The sequence below is a fragment of the Choloepus didactylus genome, chromosome 6 (assembly GCF_015220235.1).
Source record: "Choloepus didactylus isolate mChoDid1 chromosome 6, mChoDid1.pri, whole genome shotgun sequence".
Taxonomy (NCBI): Eukaryota; Metazoa; Chordata; class Mammalia; order Pilosa; family Megalonychidae; genus Choloepus; species Choloepus didactylus.
The window spans coordinates 31868456-31873716 of record NC_051312.1 but is presented as its reverse complement, the minus strand read 5'-3'; positions in this window follow the sequence as shown (position 1 = coordinate 31873716).

The following is a 5261-nucleotide window of genomic DNA, read 5'->3' as shown; positions in this document are numbered from 1 at the left end:
GGCCATCCTCCAGTGAAGCATCAGCAAACTAGAACACATGGTCTTACTGATATGAAATAATTAGAATAAGCAAATTCAGAGAGTCAGAAATTAGAATACAGGTTACCAGTGGCCAGGGAGGGGTTAGGAAATGGGGACTTACTTCTTAAATTTTACAGAGCATGAGGTGATGGAAAAGTTTTGGTAACAGATGATGGTGATGGTAGCATAACATTGTGAACATAATTAACAGCACTGAAATATGTATTTGAATGTGGTTAAAAGGGGAAATTTTAGATTGTATATATTACTAGAATAAAAATTTTTAAAAATATATCCATAGGACTGTACAACCCAAACAGTGAACCCTAAAGTAAATAATGGACTATAGATAATAGTACAATTATAAAAATGTTCATTCAACAGTTGTAGCAAATGTATCACATTAAGGCAGTGTGTGACTACTGGATGGTATATGGGAACTCTATATTTTAGGTGTGATATTTCTGTAAACCTAAAACTTCTCTAATAAAAATAAATAACTTTTTAAAAGTTAATGTTATGGCAATATCATAATTGAAAAACCAGGATCACTTGTTATAAATAGAAGGTGATCGTACAAATATAATGAATACAAACACAATTTTTAAAAAAAGCAATATAATGCTCCAAGTTGATATAAAGGAGAAATAAAAGGAAATTAATTTTAATACAATAATCTGTTTTTCAATATGTAAAAGCAATATGGAATTAGGAAAGGATGTTGTCTCTTCTGGCTTTTATGTAACATTTTGTGAGGAGGCGAAACTGGAGTTCCTGCCACCATTTTGCAACTGTGTGTGGGAAAGCATGAAAACAAAAGCCAATATGCTGAGGATGGCAGAAGGGACAGATGGCAAGGGTCTGGGTTCTTGATGACATCAAGAATTAACCAACCCTGGGTTTACCCTACCTATGAACCTCTCATTATGGAGATGATAAATCCCCTTATTGGTTGAGCTGTTTTGAATTGGATCTACTGTTCATGGCAGTCAAAAACTCTCTTTTACTCTAACATTTCCCTTCCGGGTCTTGGTTTCTTTATCTATATATTGAGGGCATTTCACAAGATGGGGTCCAGCTCAAACATCCATTCTATGGAGGGACAATATGAGAGCAGGGAGTGAGGGAGCTGGAAGAGCCAAAAGTTGACTCAGCCCCTTGCACTGGGTATCTGGGAGGATGGTGGTAGAGTAGATTTGGTCTGGATAAAATGATGACTGCTTCCACTTTCAGATCATGCTAGATTTGAGGTATAGAAAATTGGACTTACTATATAAGTAAATTTGCTTACTATACTGTAACTCTTAATTGGGCAAAAAACCATAATTACATACAAAAAGACTGGATGGATAAATACCAAAATATTTACAGTGGATTGTTTATGGTAGGCTCAGGATGATTTTTCTCTGTATAAGTTTTTCTATTTTCCAAACTTTCTACAATTAATATTTATTACTTTCATTTGAAAAGTAATTTAAATCATCAGTAAAAACTGTAATTTATCATAAATTCTATCAAAAGAAGAAGTAGATCAATGGAACAGAACATAAAATCCAGAAATATATTCCAAATACATATTGGAATTAGAATTCATAAAAATGGCATCTTAAATCAAAGGCAAAAAGACAAATTATTTAATAAATTGTGTAGGAACAACTAGTTAGCCATCTGGAAAAAATTAAAGTTGGCTCCATACATCACATCTTATAATAAAACAAGTTTCAAATGGATTAAATATTTAAATGTAAAAATAAAGCAAAAAAAGTACTAAAAAAAAATCAGGGGATATATTTTTTTAAAAATTTAGAATGGGGAAGGTCTCTGAAGTGTGACATAAAATCTGAAATCAAAAAATTGATGGATGCAATTCCTTTGAAAAATGGGTAAATGATATGAACAGTAAATAAAAACATACAAATAGGTATTCAGAAAATAAAATTACAATAACATGCTTTTTTTTTTAATCTATCAATTTCCAAAGATCAATAAGATTTATAACACATTCTATTAGTGAGGATGTGGAGAAAGATATTCATACATTATTGTTGGGAGGGTAAATTGGTACAATGGGTTATTTGGCAAGATTACCAAATTGAAAAATGGGCATGCCCTTTAATTCAGTGATTCCACTTCTTAAAAACATGTTCATCAGATACATATCCATGTTTAAAATTCCATATGTACAAAGTTATTCATTGTAGCATTGTTTGTAATAGCAAAATATCAGAATATACATGTTCAGCAATAGAGGACCAATTAAATAAAGATATATACATACAATAGAATGCTGTGTACCTCTTAAAAAAGAAAAAGGAAACATTTTATAGACTGCTACAAAATAACCTCTAAGATGTACTGCTAAGTGAAAAAAAACTTACCATTTATATAAAAAAATTATTAAAGATGTATTTGCTTGTATATGCACAGAAAACCCGAGAGTATATACTAAAAATCGGTTGCCTCCTGGGAAAGAGAATGGTTATATAAGAACAAACTGTTCACTGTTGTACCCTTTTGTACCTTAAATAAAAAGAGGGGAGGAGGATCACTATCTTTTAAAGCAGCTGCTCTATTCCTACTGGTTTCTAGTCAAGTTGAAAACTCTCAGCCTTTTTCATATGCATACTGTCAAGCCAAACTTCTCTCATCCTGTACTTGTGCAGCTTATTAAAAACAAACATACAAACAAAAGGAAACCTACATGTGGGACTTTCCCCTTCTGTTATATTTCATTCTGCTGGTTTTGGCCCACTGTTTAGAGATATTTTAGAATCCTAATTCTGACATCTGAATATTAGCTTTACTCCCCAACAGTGGTGACCTCCGCAAATACAGTGAGTGTGGCAGACATTGGTAACTACTGAACTGACCACAGGGCCAAAGCAGAACCGACTAGCATGAAGCTAAAGACTTCTTCCCAGATTTGTATTACTGGAATAACCAATTCGGGGGAAGGTGTACGGTGATTAAATGGGCTGTAAATTCACCTAACTGGGCAATCTCTGAGATCAATGTTTCCCTAGTTGTCTTCTCAATCATGTGGCATTCAATGTCTAATTGCAAACAGAACTTTCCTAGTAGCTTACCAAATAAATAATCATAATAAATTATTGTTACTATTTACCATATCTTGTTCTTAGTCAATGTGCTACTTCTTTTTCTAGGTGTTCTCAAACCCAGTATATGTTCCAGAATAAATTGGAGGCTGGGGGGGCAGCATTCACCATGAAGGTACCCACCTAGAGTTCACCTGTAGTTTCTGGAATCTATTTGCCCCTTTTCTGAGTGTCAGCACATTTGCAGCTATCTGGATTGTGGCCTCTTTCTTTTCTCCTTGTCTTCTTAGCTATATTGGCAAGAGTTCCAGAAGCTAATCTGCAAAGGTTTTTCCACATCTTGCAACTGGCAACTTATTTGAAATGGCTGGGTGCTTAGGCCTTCTCTTACTATCTTCTCTTCTATTTGGGGTTTCGATTTTCTCTGAACCACGTTTTCTTTCATTCTTCAGAAATGTTTTTCCTTGATGGAAAAGGAAGAAAATTGGGGTTGCGTATCCTGCTCTCTGACAACTGCTATCCTGATATCTTCTTGCTCTGAACCTAACTGGCAACATCTTTTATTGGCACCTTTTCCAAGTTTCAAGCCAAGAACCTCAAGGGTGAACTTCCTCCACCTTTTATACCCTACATTTAAATTTTTGACCTCGTCAGGGAGCTCTCTATAAAGCCACATTGATTTCTTCAGCTCTCCCCTTTTTCTGTAGAGACTTTCTGCAAATTGGCTATCCTAATTTCCTCTTTTGGATAGAGCTTCCTCTCTCTCTTGTACCATTTAAAATCTAAACTTGGGATCATAACTGTAAATTTTTCAAATCATTTTTCTAGGACCCTTTACTTATTCACCCATTTATTCCATTCTATACACTTCCTTTTCAATTCAATTTTCTCCTGAGGTGTACCAGGCAATTCTCTCCCATGGTAACAAGCAAGGCTGGGGGAGCAGTGCCCTGGTTGCTTTTTCTTCCCTGAGAGAGGAAACTGTCATTTGTGCCTGTCACAGCTGGTAGCTGTGAGACTGTAGTTGCTGGGTTGGGAGGTTTTCCAGCCTGGTGCCATTCTTCTTTCAGAACCTGGCTGGGCAGTTGGAAGTCTATTCCTGCAGGGGTATGGCTTCCAAGCTCTCATCTACCAGTCTCATCCAAAGGCTCCTACTGTCTGTCTCCTCTCAGACTGGCAGTGTGTTGTAGTGGAAAGCACATAGGATTTGGAGTCAAACATATCCAGGTTTGAATTCTGGCTCTGCTGCTCACTAGCAAGTTGTTTAAATCTCTGAGCTTCAATTTTTCTCACTTGAAAAATAGGATATTATCTGGTTCATGAGGTGATTAAATGAGATAATGTGTATACATACCTGTGTATAGATTTCAATAAACTTCAAGTCCTGTGCTTGTCTCAGGCCCATGGACTTTCATGTTCTATGTTCTTGGAGGAATGTGTTGCTTTTTTTCTCTCTCTATTCAACCTGTTTCTTTTGAACAAGGCATACTGGGATGTGTGCCCTGTGAAACTTTCTTTGACGAGCCTCTCCCTGTCACATTCCAAAACAGTCCAGCTCAATGTATATGGGTTCTGGTGGGGCTGGTCCTGTGACTCAGGCCTGGCTAGTGGAGCACTCCACCCACTAGACACACCGAATGGTTTACAGATGGACATGTTTCCAAGCCAGAGTCCTCCCGGGGATTTTGGCTGGAGCTCTCCAAAGAGATAGTTACTCGTTTTCTGGAATTACAAACTCAACACCCATGTAAGAGTGGAGCTGCCAGTTGGCATCATGTTGCCATGGGAGAGAGCCTCTCTGCAGAGGGAAACAAAGCAGAAGTGGGCAGACCCAAGGGATTGGGAGAGTGAGTCCTGATGCCTGTGAGTGACCCGCTGGATTAATTATAGGTCATTTCTATTACTTTAGCCAATACATTTCTTACTTAAGCCAGTTTGAGCTGGACTTCTGAGTATGCAACCATAATATACAGGGTTTACCCCTTCATTACATAATATGATCATGAGTTCCCTCTCATCAATTCACATTTAACTGCTTATTAAAATCTGCCCCCCACCTTGGCAAAGAATAGTAGGGGTCAATACATGTGCATGGCAATATTAGAAGTTCACAGACTTGCAGATCCATGTTTGAATCCTGGCTTTTCCATTTTCCAAAATTGGGCAAATCAGTTAACCTTTCCG